The sequence below is a fragment of the Marmota monax genome, unplaced genomic scaffold, assembly GCF_021218885.2.
Source record: "Marmota monax isolate L192 unplaced genomic scaffold, Marmota_monax_Labrador192_F-V1.1 WCK01_AAM20220418_F8-fsc00072, whole genome shotgun sequence".
NCBI lineage: Eukaryota > Metazoa > Chordata > Mammalia > Rodentia > Sciuridae > Marmota > Marmota monax.
In genome coordinates this window covers 1,545,848-1,571,918 of record NW_026692356.1, presented here as the reverse complement: position 1 = coordinate 1,571,918, position 26,071 = coordinate 1,545,848, and the positions used below count along the sequence as shown (strand labels likewise).

Sequence of the window (26,071 nt, the reverse complement as noted above, 5' to 3'; positions counted from 1 at the left end):
TACTCTTTTTCCATTTATATGAATCTATAAATAATATATAATCTTTATTTTGTAAGCTTTAGAGTTTATGTAGAAGAGTCAGGTGCCATAGTGCATGCCTGTAGTCCCAGCTATTTTGGAGGCAAAAGCATTAGGATAACCTGAGCCCAGGAGTTGAAGACTAGCCAGATTCCATTTCAAAATAAATAAAATAAAATATGTATATAAGTAGTAAATTGTGTATTAACCTTCTTCAATTTATTTTTCTATCTTTTTAGTGAATTAAATGAAATAGATCTAATTTCCTTCAAGACAGCATTTAACCTAGATCTCTTGTTTCATCATTCATTTCCTCCAACATTCAAAATTCATTAGTAAAGCCAAGGAGAACTTGACTAAAGTTGGCATTATTGTCAGCAGGGATACAAAGAAAAATGGACTGTTACTCTTGAATCTCTCTTTTTGAAAAAGCCTATAATTTCTTTGAAAACAACACTCAAATATATTTCTACATTTTTTTCTTTTTCCCTTTTTTTTTTACATTTCTACATCTTGAATAGTGATGGATTTGTTACATATTTTGACCATGCCAAGCTCTGGCCTCCTACTTGAGGGTAACAGTATTGACAGGAACTAACTGAAAGTATTCATTTGAATATATCTGGACATTTTCCTAAAACTGAAGACATGAGAAGGGTTTCTGAAACTACCTATGCTAATTCTCTCATCTTATAAAGTTACTAATACCCCAAAGCCTAATTTATTAGGCTAATTTATTAGCTGTCTAAGAGATTCATTTTTAATTCTCCTTTGAACTATTATATCAAATAATGGTGTATTCATAAATATAGTTGAGTTGATGGTCCAACTGAAATTCCTCTTCTTTATTACTAATAGAGCTCTGATGTTATTCAATTGCTAAGGCAGTTACCTGAAATAAAATAAAATGTAATCTAGTATTTAATTCTAAAAATTAAAGCGAAGTTGAAGACCAAAATGGTCACAAAAATACTACCTGTATTCCTTGTTTGACACAGGAATTTGGGTCAAAATTTGTAACTGCAATTATCCTGTTTATTCATACTTTAAAAGAAGCTTACCTTATTAAGTTTAATATGAAGTATAAATTTAATATTTTAGGTCCTTTCTTACTAAATATTCAAATCAATGCCTTGAGTTACAGTATTCACATTGGGGTCCCAGATTGCTGAAATTATAAATATTTGAATACTTTAGTGAGTCAAAGAAACTTCAGAACTTCCCTCTTCCTCCTTTGCCATAAAGAGAAATTAACTGATGACTCTGGAGTTTTTCCTTAAAATAATGTTTCTGAGTGATTACTGTCATTTCAGATAAATATTGCAATATCATTAGAGTCATAAGAGATTTTCCCTGATAGAGCATATTTTTTCTTCTTTTGTTATATATAAATTGCTTTGAAAAGTGCTATAAACCTATTTCCATAGACAGATGTATAATTTTTTTTTGTAGAATCTGTGAAACACAAACATGGCATGGATTTCTTTGTTTAAATATTTGTTTAGTTGTAGGTGGACACAATACCTTTACTTTTATTTATTCATATGTGGTGCTGAGGATCCAACCCAGCACCTCACATGTACTAGGTGTGCACTCTACAGCTGAGCCACAACCCCAGTCCGAATTTCTGGAATTATACAAAACATAACATGAAATTTACTATTTTGTAGCACATATTTTAGGCTGTCAGTTGCTTAGGTTCTATGGCTAGTATTAAAGAAATATTAAATGGTCTTAAGTTTGTGCACTTTCTGGTTCTCTCTTCTTTCTGAATGATGAGACTTTTTAAAGGGTGCCTAAACTTAGTGTAGTTTTTATTAGAATCCTTTATAAATCTCTGTCTGTCTCTTTCCAGGCAATGGTAAAATTATCCATATATTCCCTCTTAATATTAGGAATGACCTTATGACTTTCAGTCAGAAGATATAAAAGCAAGTGTGTGCTTTGTCACAGTCTCTTTTCCATCTGTCCATTTATTTGCCTAGGTCCCAGAATGAGGACAGTAAGCATATAGATGAGAGCCAGGCTGACCTATAATGGATGCATGGCATGAACCAGAAACAAAATTTCTTATTTTAAACCACTTGAGTTTTGTGCTGTTACCACATCCTCAAATAATAATACATAAAGTTTGAACTTTGAGTATTAGAGTACATAATTTTATGATAACCAATATGTAGTAAAAGTTAAATTGAAAGAACTAATTATCCTGTATTCTTCTAGCTACTCCTAAGTAGCCCAATTGAGGCACACTATTAGAGTGCTACATGCTACATTGATGGGACCCTTAGAGATTTTGCTGAATGGCATTTTAGTGGCATGTTTTCATCCCTCACTGATAACTGTTTTAGGAAACACCCCTACGAAACTCATTTATACATTTGTTGGAATAACATGAAAATCCAACAGAGCTGTCTCTTCACGAGAATCTCTGGGATTCAGTCTGGAGAACACATATGCTAAATGTGATTTGTTTTTATCTCAGGCAAGCTTTAAATCATGTAACTATGTTTCCACTTTGTGCTAGCTGTTATGAAGTTCCAAGTCAAATTTGTGGTTCATTTCTGGCCAAGTTATGAAACCACAAAACCATATGGGATACATTTAAGAGACTAACTAGTTATAATCATTTTTTTCCTATAAAATTCCTTTTGATTTCTATACTTAATTGCTATGTTTACTATCTGAACTACTTTTGCTATTTTTTCCAGAGAGAGAGAGAGAGAAAATTTTTTTAATATTTATTTTTTTTAGTTTTCGGTGGACACAACATCTTTATTTTATTTTTTATGTGGTGCTGAGGATCGAACCCAGCACTCCGTGCATGCCAGGTGAGTGCACTACCGCTTGAGCCATATCCCCAGTCCTGCTATTTTTTTCTGTAGTTATCTCTATGACCTTTTTGAAAATCCTTTTCTTTTTTGCATTTTATAATTTCTGAATTATTTTAGTTTTCAGGGACAGATTTCTGTGTTTTTCAAAATGCTTGTTTTATGTATATCACAGAATAAAAATGAAACCAGTTAGTCATCAGTGTAACTCATTTTTGTTGATATATTTTCAGTGACACAGCATCACCTATATTTTAAAATGTCATAAAATAAACCATATTTTGAAAGTGATATACTATATACATAGCCTGTAAATTTCTATTGTTTCACAAAAATAGAATAGGATGTTTCAAAAATTACCTTCTTCCTTTATATGTTTATATACTTCTTTAAGTCATCCCACTGTTTGGTTAGATTGTGACTCTATCAATGGATATCCACCACTTAAGAATGATTTGGAACCCACTTTATGGAGAGCAGTTTTTTGAATGTTCTCTGCTTGACTATAACTTCATGAGGCTTCATAAAATGATACCTTTGAAGGCAATGCTAATGGAAGGCATAATTCCCTTAATGCTATTATTTAAAGCATAAGGCAAGTATAAATGGCTTATTTGTCAGAAGACAATTTGGGATTTGCCTGCAGTTTATGATGAGGAGTTATTCTACATGCTTAGAATGCTAGGCTTAGAAACAAAGTAGCAAGGACACTTGAATCTGGTTGAATCTGGAAGAATCTTTAGAACTTATCTCACATGTTTCCTTTACTTAAAAATGAAAAGCAAAGAACAAATAAATACATAGAGGTGGGCTATAGTTGTTATTGTCACCATCAAAATAAGCACAATTATTGATACAATGTCTATTATTTGTTAGCTTCACACATATCATTTAATCTTCATATAAATCCTATGAGGTAGATACTATTACTATTCCCATTTTATGATTAAGAAAAGTGAGACATATAAAAATTAAATAATTTTCCTATGATTGTACAGTTAGTAAGTGGTGGGGTGGGATTTAGTTCTGGATAGTATTATTTTAGAGTTGATGCTCTCAACTCCACACTTAACCATCTGTAACTCACATAGATAATGGTTAACTGGAACCAAGACTCAGGTTTCCAATCCAGTGCACATATTACATGTGATAGTATAAAAACTTTCCCATTAAAGGATAAAATATTTGAATATTTTAGAGTTAGAATATTCAGCTATGATAACATGTTGGGTCATTAAAAAAATAAAAAGGTCACACTCCTTTATGTAGGAAGTGATATGTTAAAGAACAAGGTCTTCAATGATGTGGTAACTCAGGGAAGACCTTTCTCAGGAGGTCCCAGTGGAAAGGCCCTCTAAGGCAGCAGACTGGAGACCTACATTTGTTGGTCTTGGCTCTACAGGTGATAGGATAGCTAAAGATATCTCATAGATGATGTATTATAAAATAGTGTTCACCACATGGAAGCTGGTCAAGGTCTAAGAGGTAAGGAACCAAACAAGTAAGAGACTGGCTCCAAGCTTAGGCTACAGGTATATCCTTTAGAGATTAATGAAGATCAAGTTATATAGGAAGGCTCATGAGTTTTAGTAAAAGGCAGGGGTATTTGGTCAGTAATTCCGTCATACTCTCATTATTCAGTCATTCACTCATTGATTTATTCTATAAGTATTTGAATTCATGGGATTGGCATTGTGCTAAACAAAGGATAATCAATTAATAAATGAATAATGTAGTCTCTGAACTCATGGAATTGAACCCAAATGAAGAAGAGAGGCCTTAATGGGAAGTCCTCGATCACAGGGAGTATGCTCTGAAAGGGAACATCCTCTCTTCCTCTCTTCTCTCTGTTCCTCAGCTCATGATCTGAGTGGTTTTGCTCCACCAAACACTCCCACCATGATGTGCTATCTTGGCATAGGCCCAAAGCTATAGGACAATTAACCATGGACTGGAACTTCCAAAACCACAGCCAAAGTCAATCTTTTCATCTGATAAGTTAATTATCTTGGGTATTTTGTTAGTGATAAAACACTAATAAACATACAAATGTTCTTAGGAAACAATCTTATAAAAACAATAGCACCTATGCGAAGGGGGTACATGCAAGAAATAGAAGACATAAATGTAACTCAAAGCCTTTCCTGGATTGAAATTTACAATCTATTTCCTTGGCAATAGAGGTGGTCTTGCCTATAGAACATGTCCTTGGAGGTTACTATCTCTTGGCTTCTTAGTTTGCACACTGTACTTTTTTGCAGGCTAGTTTTCCAATATTTAAAACCTACTAACTATAGGGCATCTGTGCTCAGCAAAGACAGTGAAAATAATCCAGCTTATTTCTAGTATACCAGACTTCACTGTGGCTCCACACTGACCCTCAGTCACAGTGCTGGTACCAGGGTGACTCCCTATATATGGTTCTAAATTACTGCATCCCTCAGGGCTCTGGTTGAATCTTACAGTTACCTTGGTTCACTTTATTTAGGATAACCTACATAAAGTTCCTGACAAATGGTAGGGGATCAATGCATAGTAGTTTTCTCTCCTAGCAAAGGTCCTGGGGACTGTAATTTATTGTGGAAACACCCTGGCTGATCTAATCTGCTTTGCAATCAATCTAGGTAGTTATGACTGATATGAGGTTATATAAGCCTATCTCTGTCTCATAGGAAGCTTAAAATAGTATCATATTCAGACATTCCTGGTTTGGGACTATCCTAGGCTGGATTGTCACACTTCAAGAACCAGGAATCAGAGCCAGTAATCTCCCCAGGCACAGGGCATGTTTCATAGCAGCAGATTTGCCTTGAGGCAGAAGCTTTCAAGAACTCAGGAATGACTGGTACTTGGGTGTATGCAGGGAGACATTGTTTACAAATGCTAGCAATGGCAAGTGTAGGGAGAGCAGTGTCAAAATATGAGATGGAAAGAAGTCAGGAACTGATCTTGGAGTTCAAATTCGGGTGTTGCTATTCATTAATCATGAAAACTGGGCAGTCTTATTTTATAGTATAGGTTCTGTCTACTAAAAACTAAAGCAGGAAGAACTATGATTTCCCTATTTCAGAGGTTATTAGGAAAATTTATCAAGTACAATCACTGGCCTAATCTTCAGGTTCAAATCTGATATCCTAGGGCTACCTGAATAGGGAACATGCATTCATAAGTCTCTCAGTGCACCCTGACCAAAGCTACATTTCCAAGACTGTTCTACTTGGAGCATGACCCAATCCACAACAGTTCTCAGACTGTTTCCCTCCAGGCTCTGTATACTCACTCAACAAATAGATTCTACATGCCTACTATCTGCCAAGCCAGTATCTGGGACACTGATCAAGAAAGTATGACTCTGCCCTAGTGCAAATTGTGCTTAATTTAGTAAGTGAAATATAGTAAATAAATGAGTATAAAGATATTATTTCAAATGATCATAGGTTCAATGACAGGAAACAACAGCAGAGGTGTTTATAAGATGGTCAGGAAAGGTCTGTTGGGAAAAGTATAAATGGCAGCTGCACCCCAGAGAAAAACCCCAACATGGCGCCTAACGACCTTCTCTTCCTACTTTCCCCTTTTTCTCACTCGCGCGAAAAGTTCCCTTGTGAACTCTCCCACTGGCGCCAATTTCAAATCTCGCTGGCGGGGAAACTTAGCCCCAATAAGAACTAATTCCTGGGCTCCGGAGCTGATATCTGGAAGAACTTGCCAATAAACGGGTGGCCTGCCATTTATCTAAGCCCTGCCATCTCCCCTTAGATCTATATAAGCACACATCCTTTTGCAATAAAATTGGAATTCTCCCAGTGAAGTGTCTTTACGTGGAGGATTCTTTCAAGGTCCCTCTAAAGAAAGTGGCATTTATACTATGACTTCAAGGATGAGCAAGAAGGACCGATTGCCTCTATAGTGAGTCTGTGTGGTTCAGCATCCCTTTAAGGAGACCCTTTATTGTTTGGCATTGATCCCTGAATGCTTTCCCAACAATTCTCTACCCACAGCTGCCTTTGACTTTTTATGTTCTGTGCTTTGATCTGTGGAACTTTTCCTGTCCAGCTTGCCCACAACAGGTCTGTGACCCTGCTCTTCCCTGTGCCCCTTTCTGGCTTCTTCTTCCTACCAGAAATTAACTTCATAAAGCATCCATCCATTTATGTACGTGTTAGATTGATAGCAATGCATATTGCATAATTTTCAGTCTCAAAAGCACATTTTTCTAAAATGTAATTTGGTTGGATGCCAAACACAGCTGGAGACCTCCAAGCAAACTGTTTTCAGAGGAATAAAATGTCCAAATTATTCCCAAATTAATTTGATCTTACACAGCAGCCTATTTTTTTTCTCTCATTCTTATGTCTTGCAGCAGTTTAATTTATATGCCAGTAAGCTGCCATGTGCAAGAACTTTGCAACTGTAAATCCTGTTCAGTTATCAGTCACTTCATGAAGTCTAGACCTCACTAAAATTTAAATACAAGCATTTGCCTCAAAATAAGCTCAACCAGTTCTACAGTTCAGCAAAGAAAAACAAAGAAAATCTGCTAGAATAAATTGTTTAATTCCAAACAAATAAACAAACAGTTGATTATTTAGTTAAGATTGATCATATAAAATCACTGTGTAAAGGTTGTGTCACATTCCAGAGTAATTTAATAAGGACCTTCTTTCTTTCAGGATTTCAAAATGATAGAAATTCAATCCATGCTTTCATTTCCCTTTTGTTTCTTTCTTTTTCTCTTCTTTTTTTTGGTCAAGGGGCAGGTAGTGATTCCCACATGATTTGAAAAGTTGAAGTAGACCATTAAATTAAAAGCAAATATCATTCTAAAAGCCAATGAAGGTCTTGAAGGACCTCAAGGCCCCAGGCCCAACATTAGGAAAACTAACCCCTGTGCCCTGAAGCTGCAAGATGTTCTCTTACACAACCCCCATGTCAAAACCCCACCAGCTGCACGTAGCATTTCAAGTCTTGCACAATGCCACCACAAGATGTTCCATATAGATAACCCCGGAAGGGCCAAACTTGAGCAAACAGGGTAAAAACGGGAACTAAAAGGACAGGATGCAATTTTATGGTTTTTCCGAGAACTAAAGTGGGAAAACAAGTTTACCCCCCAGGTGACCTAAAGGCTGAATTCAGAGGAACCAATAGAATAACTGTTACTGTGCTAAGCTAAAAACTAACCCCCTGCTCTCTATAAAAGATCTGTGCCCTAGAGCCCGGTGTGCCAGTTCGCCGCAGCTCCGGCTGAGGTCTCGCTGAGCACCCGCAGGCGCCTGTGTAGTAATAAATCGCCTCTTGCTTTTGCAGCCAGTGCCTCGTGCGTCTTTCTTGGACAGGGAATCGGCGGGTCTTTCATTTGGCGAGCCAGCCAGGAGTACTCCTGTAACCCCATCCGGATCCCTGCCCAAGGAACTCCCGACATCACTGGGAGGTAAGCTGGCCAGCTCAAACTTTCTGTCTTGTTGTCCTGTTGGCTATCTGTTCTCTGTTCCGCGCAGCGTCTGTAAGACTATATGATCCTAGGCATAGTCATTTAGTATTCTGAGGCAGTTCTGTAGTCATCTAGTATTCTGAGGCAGTTTGAGAAGGAGTTGACGAACTCGGACTTCTCCCCTGCCACCCTGGGAGACGTCCCAGGGATCAGAGGGGTCCATTTCTTTGGGGCCCCCCGGTGTTTCCGAAGATTACACCATCTTTGTAGGCGACGGAGAAGTACAAACTTCTCCCAGGCCATCTGATTTTTTCGGTTTCCACCGAAGCCACGCAGCGATCTCACTGTTTGGTTTCGTTTTTGTGTCGCTGTGTCTGTCTCTCTATTTCCTCTCTGAGAGTAACATGGGACAATCACTAACAACTCCCTTGAGTCTCACCCTTGACCATTGGCAGGACGTCCAAAATCGGGCAGAGAACCAGTCAATAAAAATTAAAAAGAAAAAATGGGTAACACTCTGTACCACGGAGTGGCCAATATTGGCCCACCCTCAGAGTTGAATGGCCCCCAGGAGAGTCCCTCCATCTCTCTCTCTAATCTGCAAAGTCAGAGATTGTCTTTCAGCCGGGGCCACATGGCCATCCAGATCATGGCTTTTAACCTTTCAGGACCTCTGCGAATCTCCTTCTGCATGGGTGGGATCCGCGCAGTCCGCCAGGAGGATTCCACCCGGTGGTATGGCGGATCTGTCCTGTCCCTGTTCCTCCCGGCCCCTCCACCCCAGGAAGTGAACGGGTCTTCCTGGAGTCGGGCTACTTGGAAATGCAGCCCAAGGCGGATGATAAATTCCATCTAAGGCTGAATACTGAGACTAGGGAAGCAATGTTTTCTTTCCCCCCCCATAACCGGCTTGAGTGCAAATAGAGATGCCTGCTGGGGATTTAACAACTTTGACATCTCGCTTTGACTTTTCTCAAAGCCCTGTCCTCATTATTAAATTAGTGTTAATTGGCTTTAGAGATGGGAACCAAATTTTCAGTCACAAATTTTGACACTCTCAAGGGGACTTTTAAGGAGTCCCCACTCTGCTTTCTTGGGGAAGCCTAGCACTCGAAACAACTGCAAGCAGAGGATGAACTTTTTGGGAGCTGGCTACTAAATAGTTAGGAAAAAAAAAATGCCTAATGCCTAAGGTCAAATCAAACTGGAGGAACTGATCCTATGGGTGAAAGATGGGATTAAGGGACTCCCAGCAGCTGCCAGAGCCATTTAGCTCTGGGGAGTTCCCTGGGTCCTTATCTACATCTTAAGGATTAAGCCACCTCTGTTTACTTAAAAAGAAGGGACACTGAATGCAGTAAAGCCAGTCACACTGAGACCCTTGATTTTACACCTATAGTTGCCCCTACGTGAAAACATCTGGTCCACTCATGGGAAAGTCTATGGTGCCACTGATAGGAGTCATAATTAAATGAAAGTTCAAAACCTGGAGAGATATTTTCTTATCTGGTTGTCTGATTGTTTCTTAAAGATAATCTAGGTTAGATGTGTGTCTAAAAAAAAATAATAATAATTTTTATTGTAACAATCTGGTATCTGAATGGGTTTCTAAAGCATTGCACTATCTTGCAGTTAAAAGTTGGGTTTAAGCAATTGTTTAGTTTGATTTCAGATAGTTCATGCTAGAAAACTTAAATACTTGGGATAAAAAAAAATTAAAAAATTTTCAATTTTGAACTGGGTAGCCTGAAGAGCAATTAAAACGTTGGTCTGGCTCATAAAAATGACATTAGATAATTAAATAGCAATAGTCTTAGAAATTTTCAAAGCTTAATTTCAGATATATATGGTAGTGTGTGGGCAAATTTAATGTAACTCAATGCTACTTTAGAAACTTCAGAACAAGCAAAGTGGCTTAGAGGTATCAAAGAAATTTCTTCTGATGGTAGAGATCCTATTTCCAGTTTTATGTGAACAAGTTTTTCTAATGTAAAAAAATATAAAATTTTAAATTTCAAAAATTGCTTCTTAAATTTGTATCATAATTTTCAACATCTAAACCTAAAAATATAACTTAAGGTTAAAATGCCTTAGGCCTAAAGTGTCTGCTCAAAATAGCAGTTCCTGTCCTCAAAATTAAGCTTATAAGTTTCTCTAGGTGTTCAAAAAGGCCCTAATAAAATGTTAACTCTGCTTAAATTTAAAAGTTTACAAGTATTGTTTCAAAATGTAAACAAAAAAAGTTTATATAATTATGGTGTTATTAATGTGTTCATATCTTCCAGGTATACAAGTCTGTAAGGTAAAAGCTTCAAAAGAACATTATATCAAGCTGGTGTTCTAAAGTTATATGGTAATTTTAAATTAAAAAAAAAACATATTAGAAATTCAATTATATCATTTGTGTTCTATAACTGAACTTATTATCAATAAGATATGTACAGTTCCATATTACTTTCTACTCTGAGATACAATTTATGTATTTTTAAGTTAATGAGAGCCTAATCTGTGTAAAGGTTTCATTGCAAAACACAAAAGTACATTACTACTTTTCTATAAAAGGTTAAAAGCTTTCAGCCTTTAATTCATGTTTTAGATATGATATTATGTTGTGTTAGCTAATCTTCATGTAAACTTGAACAACAATTTATGTAAACTTTGTAAAATGATCAGCTTCAGAACTATAGTACTTGAGATTTATAAAGAGCCCTGCCTTACTTGAGATAAGGCTCTGTCCCATCTCACTACATGTGAAAGTGGCTATAAAAAAAGTAAGCCAGATTTCAGTACAGTTAAAGTTGTGTCCAAAAATAGGTTTGTGCCAAGATTACTAGGATCTCAAACAGAAAATTATGATGTATAACCCTGCTAGAATTCAAGGTAGCTATTATATAAGCTAAATATGTTTTTACCCTAGTTAGTTTTGTTTTGTAGTTTACTTATAGATGGTTTAAGGATTGCCTGTTAATGTTTTAAAGAGGTATTACTTTAAGAACACAACCTGGGTCAACATAAGATAAAGAGTTATCACCTACAGGATAGAGAGATAGACATTAAAGCCCAGTGCTCTTAATATAAGGCTGTTAACTTATTTGCTGGATGTTTAAGATCAAGTTTTTAAAATTAGTTAAATTAAAAGGGCCAAGAAAACCAATATTTGGCTCTTGCCCTCTGAGTCAGTCTGAATCAGGGAATAGGGGACTTCTCCAAAGGGCTCAGCAACTCTAGGCCACATAACCTCCTGAGCAGGGAGATTAATGAGACCAGTGGAGGACAGAAAGCCAAATGGTGCATTTGCTGTAAAGAGGAGGGTCATTAAAAAAGGGAGACATCCCTGATGCTTCTGAGGGAAGCCATATGGTCAAGCAAGGCCTGGACCCATCCTAGCGCAAATGGCACTAGCAGAACTGAAAAACTGCTATGAAGTTCCCGAGGACTCCCAGGATAACTCAGCTGACTGTAAACAATAGGTAGAAACAAAAGTCAGTTTGACTTGCTTCATCTTAAACACTTAGCAAAGACAGTCAAAGCCAAAGCACAGCTGTTCCTGGACATCTTAAATGATAATAATAACTAAAAGTAACTTCCATAAATAAATAGACTGGAGGCTACAAGAGAGATTCTTAGACAGAAATGCCTGATAACTGTCAAAGGGACTACTAGAATAGTTTTAGTCTAAGGCTTTTATTTCTAGCCAACGCAGGTAGACTTGATGTTTGCTAATATGGTTATCCAGCCCTAAGTAGCAGAATTAAAGATTTCTCTATTAGACACAGAGGAGAAACAAAAGGTTCTCTTGGAAGCTCGCAAAAATGTGCCAGGGGACGACGGGCGCCCCACCCAACTCACAAATTTGATTAACGAAGCTTTTCCTTTAACCCGGCCAAACTGGGACTATGCGACTGAAGCAGGTGAGAACCACCTATGTCTCTATCGCCAGTTACTCATAGCGGGTCTCCATGGAGCAGGGGGGTCTCCATGGAGCAGGGCGACGGCCCACCAATTTGGCTCAGGTAAGACAGACTATCCAGGGGTCAGAGGAAACAGCCTTCTTAGAGAAATTAAAAGAGGCTTATCAGAGGTTTACTCCCTTTGATCCTGATAGTGAGGACCAAAAAGGAAACATTTAATGGGCCTGCCTTCGTCTCCCAGGTAAGTCAGGCGGTAGCCAATACATTGGAGATTAATTAAAAATTACATTGTGGTTATAGACCCCAAAGTTCAGGACAGGTAAAAAAGATAAATAGAACCATTAAGGAGACTTTAACTAAATTGACACTTGAAACTGGCACTAGAGACTGGGTACAACTCCTACCTTTAGCCTTGTATGGGGCCCGAAACACCCCAGGCCCACATGGACTAACCCCATTTAAAATCCTGTACGGTGCCCCACCTCCCGCTATTAACTTTTATGAAACTAAAACCTATGCCTCCCTCACCCCATCTATGCAGACTCATTTGCATGCTTTGCAATTGGTCCAGAATGAGGTCTGGAAGCCTCTAGCCGCAGCATACAAAGAGGAACTTAAAACCCCCTTGCTGCCACATCCCTTCAAGGTCGGAGATACCGTCTGGGTACGCAGGCACCAGAGCAGGAACCTGGAACCGCGATGGAAAGGACCCTACACTATCCTGCTGACCACTCCTACTGCACTCAAAGTGGACAGCATCGCTGCTTAGATCCACGCTTCCCACGTGAAGACTGCACATCCACAGGAGTCCGCAGACACCTCTCCGGATCCAGAATGGAAGTTGCAACGTACCCAAAATCCGCTAAAGATAAGACTCACTCGCTGTTGATTTTTCTTGCTTTGTGCTGTGTCTTCCCCATATCAGTTAACCCCAACCAATCTGTGAGCCAGACATGACAAGTATTATCGGGGGATGCATAGTAGAAGCCAAGCTCATTTTAGGATTTAATTCAAATAAAAAAAAAAAAAACAGGATCCCCCACTTTCTGCCGACTCTTGCAGGAGCCTGAAATGGTACGGGGCAGGGCCATGTACCACATTTGCCTGCAATCGCTTAAATATTACCTTTACTCAGGCAGGCAAAGCATCAAAAGATTGGATAAAAGGAAAACAATGGGGCCTGAAAGTATATCATAAAACTGCCTATGACCCTGGGGTCCTATTCAAAATTAGATTAATAGTAAATACCAACCCCCAACCAGTATGCTGAGCCGTCAGCTGAAATAATGCTGGAATCCGAGCAGATGGGTCAATGGATATAAGATTATATCCATGATATAAAAAAAGGGGGGAAATGAAGGACCTCAAGGCCCCAGGCCCAACATTAGGAAAACTAACCCCTGTGCCCTGAAGCTGCAAGATGTTCTCTTACACAACCCCCATGTCAAAACCCCACCAGCTGCACGTAGCATTTCAAGTCTTGCACAATGCCACCACAAGATGTTCCATATAGATAACCCCGGAAGGGCCAAACTTGAGCAAACAGGGTAAAAACAGGAACTAAAAGGACAGGATGCAATTTTATGGTTTTTCTGAGAACTAAAGTGGGAAAACAAGTTTACCCCCAGGTGACCTAAAGGCTGAATTCAGAGGAACCAATAGAATAACTGTTACTGTGCTAAGCTAAAAACTAACCCCCTGCTCTCTATAAAAGATCTGTGCCCTAGAGCCCGGTGTGCCAGTTCGCCGCAGCTCCGGCTGAGGTCTCGCTGAGCACCCGCAGGTGCCTGTGTAGTAATAAATCGCCTCTTGCTTTTGCAGCCAGTGCCTCGTGCGTCTTTCTTGGACAGGGAATCGGCGGGTCTTTCAGTCTCACACCAGTGCTTTTTTCCATATTTACCTGCACTACATAGAGATACTAATTTTATAAAATAGAGGTTTTCCAAAGAAGTTCACATCTCTCAGCAAACCAAATTCAATTAAAGTGATGATTGTCACAGACCATAAGCTCAATTATTATCCAGGTAAAGGGCAAGAATTCAAACACATGCCTCTCTCACATCTTCCTTTGATAACAACACGGTACTTGTCATCAAGTTAATATGTAATTAAAAAGAAAAATCACAAATGTTTAACCTGAGAATAATTGATTCTTTCTTTTAAGAAAAATCTGGTTAATCAAATCAGTGAAGGCAATCATCTGTTGGGTTCAAAGTCTACTCTTTGAACTTAAAATAAAATCGAAATTCCTTTGTGTCCACCAAGGTCTGACATAATTTAGCTACTGTCTACCTCTCTAATCTCACTGCTGCAGCTCCAAGAACACTGGCCCTTTTGTCCATCCACAAATATGTCAAAACCTACTCCAGCCTTGGGAGGTATTCTTTTTGCCTAGAATGCTGTTGCTATAAATGTTCACAAAAACAATTCCTTCTCTTCATTTATATCTCATATCACATGCCACCTCTGCAGAGTGGTTTTATTCATTTTTCCATGTTTTTACTGATGCACTATAGTTGTACATAATGATGGGATTTATTGTTACATATTTGTACATGTACACAATATAACAATATAATTTGGCCAATATCATTCCCTAGTATTTTTTGTTTCTCTCTCCTCCTCTCCCACTGATGGCTTTCTTCTACTCTATTGATTTCCCTTTGATTTTCATCAGACTCCCTCACAGACATTTCTTTTCCTTTTTTCTCTCTAGCTTCCACATATAAAACACATGACTTTTGACTGAGTTTGTCTTATTTCACTTAACATTAATATTCTCAAATTCCATCCATTTTCCTGCAAATGACATAATTTTATTTTTCTTTATGACTGAATAAAACTCAATTTTGTGTGTATACCACATGTTCTTTATCCTTTCATCCATGGATGGACATCTAGGCTAGTTCCATAGTTTGTCTTTTACGGTTGCATCAATACACTGCCCCCCTCCTCCTCCATATGAAATATTCATTTGTTACTTAATTTTGTTTCCTCTAATATAAGTTCCGTGAAAGCAGGAATCTCTATCTAAATCTTCAAAAAGCAAATGGGTAATTAGTTTAGACTATAGGAAATACACAAAGGCAAGGGATAAATAACACATGATCTTCAAAGAACAAGAAGGAATACCCTGGGCTCTTGGATAACTGAGATCAACATATCATTTTTCATAGACAGATATCCCAGGGTGGATGGATATCAGTTGCTCTTCTGAAAGGTGGGCTGAGCATTCATTGGGTCACATTACAAAGTGAATTGTAAGTCTTGGGTATTGAATATCTTAGCCTATCATACTAGCCTATCATACTTCAGTGAAACCCTCTTTTCACTGAATCATAATGAATTTCTTCCTACACCCTGAAATTGAATCTATCATTAGTTAAACAGAACTTTTCCAAAATTTTACTAAAATCAGAAAACCTTGAGAAAAAGATAAATGAAATGCATAACTTTTGTCAGATTGCTGCTAAATCAACATTCAGATTAGAATGAAAGTAATTTCATGTTTCTGCTCTCCACACTTAACCAGATTCCTCAAAATTCAACTATATTCTTTCAAGTACAAAAAAAATCTTAGTCATCCTTGAAGGTCTTTTTAGACCATGAGAAGAAAATCATTCTCAGATTCTAGGGCCATTCTCAGGCCCTGCAGGTTTCCAGAGTTTCTAAAACCCTCAAACAAATGAATCATTGCTCTCCATCAGGATGTGATGCATTTTGACATGAATTTGACAATTTGCCCGCCAATACCTACCTGATAACATTTCTACCTTTACCAAACAGTATCAGTTCTAAAGCAAGGGAACCCTATTTACTTCCCACATAGTCCCGAGTTCAAAATGGTTTGCTTTCCAGATGAAAGATTGTGAGAGGGTTATTAGTCATATATAAAACTTACTTTTTGTCAAACTGTAACCTAAAATCTAGGCACAGAAAGCCCAGGTTTACTAATATTAGAATATTAGAAGCTGGACATTGAGCTAGCCCCACTATTATGTAAATGCCTATGGCTTTACCTTCAACATATTACAGAAGTAGTTCTCAACTTTGGGTGCATGTTAGAATCATCTGGAGACATTTGTAAATGTGCATTCCCTGGTGAAATGTCTGACCAAGTTTGAGAATCACTACTATACAGAAATATCTGTATTTAGAATGAAACTTGTCTTATAGGCTTCCTTTGAAACTCTGTATATAATGAATGAGTACATTTATATACAACACACACACACACACACACACACACACACACACAAGTACATACATACACAGAGGAGAATCTATGCTGAAAGAAACCTGGGACAGTGGTTACTCTGGCTTGTTGCAACTGGAAGGGAATTGGGGGGATTTAAGGAAGTTGGTAGCATTCTAATTTGGTTACACAGGTATGTTGTTTACATAAAAATTAATCAAGCTACACATTATAGTATGTGTACTTTCAACAAAATTAATTTTTTTCAAGGGAAGAGTAAATGAAGTAGGATTTATTTAAGTGAGAAGAGAGAACTCTCACAATGTGGGAGGGGATCTGATAAGAGGAATCCCCAAAATAAATTTTTAAAGCAAAAATAGACTTCCTTTTTCTTTTTAAAACTTACTTCCTTTTCATTGTCCAAATCAATGTTTTAAAATATTGATTTTCAAAATGCTAAAATGGCTCAAGATTCAATAAAGTCACATTTAAACATTAAAAACCAGCAATGTTAAATTAATTGGACAAGGTTTAGTGATATTGCTAATATTAAAATGGTAATTTCTTGATGACATATTTAAGAGACATTAAAAAACTATCTTTTGGCATAATTGTTCATCAAAAAATAGTAGTTAATGTTTTTTCCTTCCTTTTTTTATTTTCATAGTACTCATAAAAATACAATTTTACATGTTTATAGCCCCTCCCCATTTGGATCAAAACTCCATGAGGGCAGGAATATTTACCTATATAGCATATAATATTTGTTCAGTAAGTATTTGGTGGATGAATAAAGGAATGAAAAAAATGACTGAATAACTAGCACAAAAGCTCTCTTCTTAAGGCTCTTGTTATGGCTTGGATTTAAGGTATCCCCCAAAAGCTATGTGTTGATGAAAAAGGTAAAACAATTATGAGAGCTATAACCTAATTTATAAATTAATCCATTTGATTGATTAGTGACTTGAAATGACTACTTAGAAAGTGGTAACTGTAGGCAAATAGGGTGTGGCTGGAGGAGGTAGGTCAATGGGATTATATCCTTGTGGATTGTATGTTGTCCCTGGCTCCTCAAGTGATTGAGAAAGTTCATTCCCCTCCCACCAACTACATGAGTTGAGCATATTTTTCTACCAAACCATTCCACCATGATGTTCTGCCTCACCTTGAGTCTCAATGGAGTGAGACTTCTGAGATCATCAGCCCAAATACAACTTTTATGCCTATAAATTCTTCTTGTCAGGTATTTTGGTTACAGCAATAAAAAATTGACTATCAGAAATTGGTACCAAGAAGTGGGGTCTTCATTGAGACTATGCTGATTGTGTGGTTTAGAAGCCTTTGGAACTGGTTTGCATGAGGAATTTGGAAAAGTTTTGAGATGTAGGCTGGAGAACTTTATGGGAAATTTTGGTGGGAGGTCAGAAGAGCAGAATGCCAAAAGAAAGGCAGACAGTAAAGATTGAGCTTCTGAGGTTTTATAGTGTAATGAGGTCTTTATTGGAAATTAGACTAAAGGACATTTACATTATACTCTGACAAAGAAGTTGTATATATTTGTATCATATCTCAAGACTTTCTTTTAATTTGAAGAAATTAATTTAAAGGGCTTAGTTTAAAGATGATGGACTAATTTATCTGACAGGAAATTTCAAGGCAGTGCAGAATTGAGGTGATAGCATGGGTGTTGGGGGCAGGTTTTAGCCAGGTTTACTGTGAGAACCAAGGACAAAAAGTAGAGAAAAAGAAGTGAAAAACTTGCTATTTGGCCAGAGAAGAAGTACACCTAAATTTGGGGCCAAAAATTGTGGTTGTTGAAGAGATTATAACCACTAAGGAGATACACAGATACCATAGGAAAGTTTCCTGAAGGGTATTTTAGGAATCAGTAAGAACACACCCATGATAGACTCAGGGCTGTAACAACAAAACTCCTTTTGAGAAGAGACCTTGGTAGCACTCTGCTCTCACAGGAGAACTTAGAAAGTTGCTTCCCTGGACTTTGATTCACCATACTCAGTTACTAAGGCACTCAGAGGTAGCTGCAGCTATAGCCATGTACTGAGGGTGCCCAGCTACTCTTTGAGGTGGTAGTCGACCCTGGTGTTATCTACATGGTGCTGGTTCTATAGGAATACAGGATGTTAGAGTTAAGAAGTCACAGAAGCTTCCACTGAGATTTCAAAGGAAGGCATGAGAAGCCAAGCAGAGTGTAGCAGTGTCAGAATCCTTGCAGGTAGACCCTGAGAGAGTGATGAATGAAGCTATGAAAATGAAGCCAAAGCTGAAATGGAGACTCCCAAGTTTAAGAGATGCTAGTAACATGAGATATCTGCCAAGAAAAGCTGTTTGAGAGGTAGTTTGGGCTGCGACCAGAGAAGCTGAAGGGACAGGGCTGCCCAAATCCTTTGGAGAATACATCTTGCTGCTATGTGCTCTAGATGCTGAATGTAAAGCTATAGGACCTAATGTTTGCCCAACTGGGCTTTGGTCTTGCTTTAATCTCATCCTTTTTTTTTCTATGCCTCCTTTTATCCCTGTTAGAATGCAAGTTTTTACTCTGTACCATAATGTATTGTATCATTACAGGGGTTCACAGCCAAGAATTTGCCCTGAATCTCAGAGGAGATCTGGACTTGGACTTCCGACAATGCTGTAATTGTTAAGACTGGGGATTCCCAGAGATGGATGAAATGCATTTCGTACTGTGAGATGGACATGAGTTCTTGGGGGCCAGAAGTAGAATGTTATGGTTTGAATATGAAGTGTCCCCAAAGGCTCCTATGTTAATGAGGAAGATGAAATGATCAGATTATAAGAATTCTAACCTAATCAGTGGACTGATTCATTTTACTAATGATTTGAAAGAACTACTGTACTGGGTGGTAACTGTAGACATGTGGGGTATGGCTGGAGGAGGTGGGTTATAGGAGGCACGCCCTTGGGGATTATATCTTGTCCCCAGCTCCTCATGTGCTCCCCCCTCAGTGCTTCTGGTTTTTGATTTGTCTTATTTTTTCATTTGGTTGAATGTCCCCTTTAGTATAGATTCTCCCTTTGTTGGTTTTCACTTTTTTTTCATTTCATCCTCATGGAATATTTTGTTGAGAATGCTCTGTAATGTAGGCTTTCTAGTTGTGAATCTTTTAATTTTTGTTTATCATGGAATGTTTTAATTTCATCTTCAAATCTGAAACTTAATTTTGCTGGATATAAAATTCTTGGTTGGCATCTGCTTTCTTTCAGAGCTTGAAATACATTATTCTAGGACCTCCTAGTTTTGAGGGTCTGGGTTGAGAAATCAGTTGAGACCCAAATTGATTTCCTCTATGAGTAATTTGAATTTTTTCTCTCAGAGCCTTTAAGATTTTATCTTTATTCTTTGTGTTAGTCATTCTTATTATAATGTGTCTTGGTATGGGTCTGCTGTAATTTTGTACATTTGGGGTCCTGTAAGCCTCTTGTATTTGATTTTCCATTCCATTCTTTGGGTTTGGGAATTTTTCTGCTATTATATCATGGAAAAAAATGTGCATTCCTTTGGCTTGTATCTCTGCTCCTTCCTCTATTACAATAACTCTTAAATTTGGTCTTTTAATGTTATCTGCTAATTCTTGGCTGTTCTGTTCATGGTTTCTTACCATCTTCTCTGCATGTTCAACTCTACTTTCAAGATTATGTATTTTGTCTTCATTGTCTGAGGTTCTATCTTCCAAGTTGTCTAGTCTATTGGTGGTACTTTCTATTGAATTTATAATTTGGCTTACTAATCCCTTCATTTCAAGGATTTTTGCTTTTTTTCTCATGATCTCTCTTTATTGAAGTAGTCTTTCACTTCCTGTATCTTTTCTTTGATTTCACTCCTTATACTATTCTTTACTTCACATATCAGTTTAACTACATACAATATTAGCTCCTTCTTGGACATTTCTTCTACTGTGTTATCAGTGCCTTCTGTTGTTGAAGCATCTTGGTTTGTTTGGGGTATTTTATTCCCTTGCTTTTTCATGTTGTTAGTGTGTTTTCCTGTTTAAAAGTATGGCTCTAAGGCAGTATAAATTCTACCCTACACACCTACAGCATCCCTGAACGTTTCCAGCACTTCACCTTTACTTGTGAGAACAATACCAACAGCAACCAGTGTACACAATATAAAGCCTTAAACCTAATAGCTCCCACTAAGGCATCTACTGCTTTCTTGCATTAAACCAAAATGATGAATTCAATAACTGTCTATAGTACAAACAGAATATTTGTTAAAACTGTTTACAATTTCAAATGGTGGATGAGAGAACAGAGGTAGTATAGTATGCAATATTTGCAAGGGAGGAAGAGAGAAGCTATAAGTAAAAATTCACAGGAAGAGTGGAAGAGAAGCTGACAGAAATTGGCTGTTGATTGGAGAAAAGTTGGAAAGAAAATCCAAGAAAATAGTCAAGAGAGAGGAAGAATATGAACAAAGAGAAAAAATTAAAGACATAAGAATACAACAAAAATGCAAAACACCATTCATATATCATTGTCCTCTACACACTGATACATAAAAAACATCCTGTTCCAAATATGATAGAGAGATTAGTAAATAAAAAAATAAAATAAAATAAATCTTGTTGGAAAGTTGAACTGTCTCTGTCTGTGTTCAACAGTTTCTCAGCCCTCTCTCTGACATCTCTAAGGCTCACCAAAACCAGATCAGTCCTCGAAAACCCAGTCTCTATCCCACTGATTTGGGCTTCAGATACCTCAGGCTCAGCCATTTTGCAGTCCCAAGATCCAATGATGCTCCTACTTGCAGAGAGAACACCAGGGATACACTCATGCAAAGCAGCAACCCTGATGCAGCAAGACAAGGACCACCAGCACTCTCAGCAGGAAGACCCCAGGCTCCTCCAAACCTTCAGGCACCCTCCACTGGACCTGCATGTCCCAGCTGGAGTCCACAGACAGAGGTGTTTGTGGTGGTAAACCTGCTGGCATCCAGGCCCTGGCTGGTGTCCCAAAATGGGTGCAGCCACATGCAACCAAACCTGGAGTCTCCCCTGAAGCAGTCCTCTAGGCTGTGGTAGCAGCAGTAGTGGCAGTGGTTGTGGCAGCAGGCAACAGGTCAGTAGTAGCAATGGCTGCAGCGGCAGCTGCACCTGCAGCTGTGGGGACAGTGTTACCAGGAGATCTCCAGGGATAAGCAGTAGTATAGGCTTCAGTTCATCCAGGGCAGGAGTTTCTTCTGTGGCAGCAGAACCCAGAAAATAGACCTCCAGGCAATCTCAGGCTGGCAGCAGCAGAATCAGAGGAGCAGCAATGGCGGTAGCAGTGCAGCTATATCTGCTTTTGTGTGTGTGTGTGTGTGTGTGTGTGTGTGTGTGTATATTATATATATATTCTTCTTTTTAACATTTATTTATTTATTTATTTATATTAATTAGCTATATATGACAACAGAATGCATTTGATTCAACACAATTGCAGCATGACTTTATTTTTCTCTGACGACTTTACTTTTCTCTGGTTGACACGATGTAGTGTCACAATCATACATGTACCTAGGGTAATGATGTCCATCTCATTCCTCCATCTTTCCTGCCCCCATGTACCCTCCCTCCCCTCTCCTACTTTGCCCAATCAAAGTTCCTGCATTTTTCCCATGCATTCCCCCTCCCCATTATGGATCAGCATCTACTTATCAGAGAGAACAATTGACCTTTGGTTTTTAGGAATTGGCTTACTTTGCTTAGCATGATATTCTCTTAACTCCCTTCATTTTCCTGCAAATGACATAATTTTATTAATGCTGAGTAATATTCCATTATGTATATGTACCACATACAAAAGTTATATTATATCTGCTTTTGTGGTATATTTTTAAAGGATTTAAATCTCATAGGCTGTAATTTACAATTAATGTAAACATCACAGCCAGTCATTTATGAACTTCTAAGAAAAAACTTTAGCACACAAGCAAAAAACTACAAAATTACTTCATCTATGTTGTTGACTCCAAATGATTCAGATCTGACTAAACTGTCACAAAATACATATTTTCACAGCCTTGAGATTCAGATGGTAAGTTTTATTACAGACATTTAATTCACTAGTTTAAATGGTTAACACTGAATAATACCTCAAAACAGATGACAAAAGTCTATGGCAGATGAGATCACCAAAAAAAATCTGCTCCATCAGATACTGCAAGAATGTCTAATTAAAACTATGACCTACTCTGTTATCCAGTCAATGAGGGTTGTCTCCAGATGTTCTGAAAGGTTAAGAACTTAATTTTTTTTTAAATTTAAAGCCCCCTAACCAAACTGTCCTTTAGAGTGAATTCAGCCAGCAAACTCTTTAAAAAATAATAATTCTTTCAGAGAATAGGGTATCTTCTAAGAGTAACATTTACAGAGAGTAGCAAGAGCTTATTGGATAGGTTCAGAGATAAATTTGACTAGAAGAGAATGGTAATCCACCATATGAAAGGGAGACGGGATTGAATAAATAATGTTGAAATCAGACCAGAGAGGACCAGGCAGAATACAAGGCTCTTGTGGCAACTGTGCTTAAGGAGGCCCTATGTTAGGGGACCACTAGAAATTTAGCTCTTCAGCACTGATGGAACAAAGGCATTTATGATTCAACAATGAATTTGCCCCTGTCCTGTCCTGCCAACCTCTCTCTATCTGAAAGCATTATGTGTCAATAATGTTTTAAACATCTCATGGAAATTATGGCTTTCTCTTAAGCTACAATTCTGTACACAAAGATTTCTGTTATCATTATTGATTTTACTCTTTGTAAATGCTATGTTTTACTAAAACTCAATTATTTTAAAATATTTTAAATAAGGAAATATTACAAAGCTTAGCTCTTCATGCTTTTCTTTGGTTTCCAAAATTTCTAAAGTGAACATATATTTACTTTATTGGTACATGAGGATCCCCCCTAAATTATTACTATGAACATAATAAAATATATCTATTTACAAAAAAACTGAATCTTTCTCTAAAGTATATATTTTGGAGTTGCATGCTATATGTATTTTATGTATGTATATATGTATATATGTGTATAATGTATTTTAATTAGTGTAAGTACAGATAATTTTCATTAGAAAATGGCTCTGCATACACACACAAATGAGAATTCCAATTCCACTTTAGGTTTTCACACATCTCCACAGTTGATAAATTCATGTGAAATAGTATCTCCACTTAAATTTGTATTTCCTTACTTGCACTTGAGGTTGAACATTTCTTTTTTTTCATACTGCCCAATTGGGTTTCCTCTTCTGAAAAATTTTCTTTGATATATTTTGTATTTTTTCACATTAAAATTTTGAATTTTGAAAATAAAATCTTGATTTTATGGGTTTTTCTTTCCACATATTAGTTTAGAAATATGTTTAAGATCACAAAGATAGTCTTATATTTTCAACTAACAGTTTAATGTTTTTTAGTAGCAGGGACTGAATTAAGGAGCACTTAACCACTGAGCCAAATCCCCAGCCCTTTTTGCATTTTATTTGGAGACATGGTCTCACTGAGTTGCTTAGGACCTCACTAAGTTGCTCAGGCTGGCTTTGAACTTGCAATCCTCCTGCCTCAGACTCCCCAGCCACTGGGATTACAGGTGTGTGCCACAATACCTGGCAATAGTTTATTTTTTAATTTTCATTTTGTAGCTCAGATTTATGTGTAATGTTTGTTTGTTGTGTGAGGTAAGAGCTGATTTTATTTCTCCACATAGAGGTCCTTGTTTCAACAGCATTCACTGAAGAAAGTATCCTTTTTCCACTCTTATGTTACATTGTGAATATATCAAGATCCTATATAGCCATGTGTTAAAGACAGGAGAAGAAAGAAAAGGTGTTAAAGGGAGCCACAGTCCAAGGAAATTTTCTCCAGGGAACATAAAGTTCAAAGATAAGACCTTAAAGATATTAAGAAGTTCAACAGATGAAGAGGGTAGTGGGCAGATAGCAGTTAGCTAAAATGGATCATTATTCAAAGGGGAATTCTAGTATGAAACTCTTGTATTCTTTTGAAAACTCAATATTTCATTCATTGTTATATACTTATGAATATAATTTGTACATGAATTCTCAGAATACAAATCTTCTCAATGCTCTTAAAATTCCTATCATCACTGTAGGCTCTGTGAAATGTGGCAGTACCAGTTCCTTTGCAGGTTGAAGGAAAGATTGAATGTAAATTGAAGGATGAACACATATGATAAGAACCATCACTTGCCAAAAGTCAGTCCTAGTCATGGTTTAGATGAGATTTCTATAGTTTTAGAAGGAAAACTTTCTTAAATTTCTTTAGCAACTTCTCCTACTGCACACAGCTCTGATTTCTTGTAAGCAGAAGTTTCTTGTTCCATTTTAAAAATAATCTGGAAAAAATTTTGTTCTACTATTTTCACTTCTAATTAGGATTTCAGGCACAAGGAAAGGTTTACTCTCTTTTCCCTCTTCTAAACATATTGTTATAAATTAAAATTAGCAATTTAAAAAAAATATTATCTTGAAATAAAACAAAATCCATGGCAAGGGGAATGAAGCACAAGTAAAACCATTTTTTTAAACACAGATTTAGCATACTCTACTTAGTGTGCCTACACTATAGCTTAAAATAACTTCTACAGGTTTTTAAGGCACTGAAATTACTGCACCCTAAAAGGAATTAGGCTGTCACCAGGAAAAAAAAACCTACATAAGAAAATACATCTTAGGTGAGTTCCTCTTTAGTAGTTATCTAATAGCCTCATAGATTAAATAAAGCCTTTTCTTTTATGCCTGAATCACATCTATTGCATAATTACTTTCTTTCCAAGCAAGTGAAAGAAACATGAAAGGAGAACTATATAAAGAATACAATTAATAATGATAGGCAGTTTTTCATGAAACAAAGTCTGTAATATGAGTTACATAATCAGTACCTCAGCAACCTTATCCACCCCCCCCCCCAAAAGTAATGGCCAAGTAGAGGCAGAGATAGAACTTCTTTATCTTTTTTTCCTTTTTATAAAGATAACACATATGTATTATAGAAATACATGAAATACAAAAATTAGAAAAAATTTTAAAAAACACTTGCATGGCAGAGATAGTTATCTCATAATATGCATAATTCCCACCTCTGTTATGAAAAGAATCCCAGTTTTTCAGGTGGTGTATATCCCTAGATATTTCTGGGTGGCTCTTTAAGCTAGGATGACCTTGTGATTAAATGCTAATGAGGTTAAATGGAAGAGAAGTACAGTATTCACTCCACCTTTGACCCTTCTTCCTGCCTCTTCCTTGGAAAATGGGTGATTAAAGGGAAAATTGTTGGAGAGTTAAAGGGAATGGAAGTCATTCAACATTTCTGTCACTGTGAAGTAGGTAATCCACTTCCAGACTTCCTTTATTTTTTCTATTATTACTTTTTAATTATTATTATTTTTATTTGTTCTACTTAGTTGTACATGACAGCAGAGTGCATTTCAATTCATCATACACAAATGGAGCACAACACTTCAGTTTTCTGGTAGTACATAGTGTAGAGATACACCATATGTATAATCATACATATACCTAGGGTAATGATGCCCATCTCATTCCACCATCTTTCCTACCACCAAAACCCCTCCCCACCCTTCCCTTTGCCCAATCCAAAGTTCCTCCATTCTTCCCATGCCCTCCCCACCC

At 37.3% G+C, this 26,071-nt stretch overlaps 1 protein-coding gene and 1 long non-coding RNA gene across 2 annotated transcripts in view; one reads left to right on the top strand and one right to left on the bottom strand.

Annotated features, from left to right (window-relative positions):
- Nucleotides 1–26,071, bottom strand: part of Gpr158 (G protein-coupled receptor 158) — a 435,003-nt gene that overhangs the window by 90,545 nt on the left and 318,387 nt on the right. The window lies entirely within an intron of this gene.
- Nucleotides 7,699–14,014, top strand: LOC131424113 (uncharacterized). The gene is made up of 2 exons (XR_009226613.1): nt 7,699–8,283; nt 10,569–14,014. It is a non-coding gene; the product is annotated as an uncharacterized LOC131424113 (long non-coding RNA).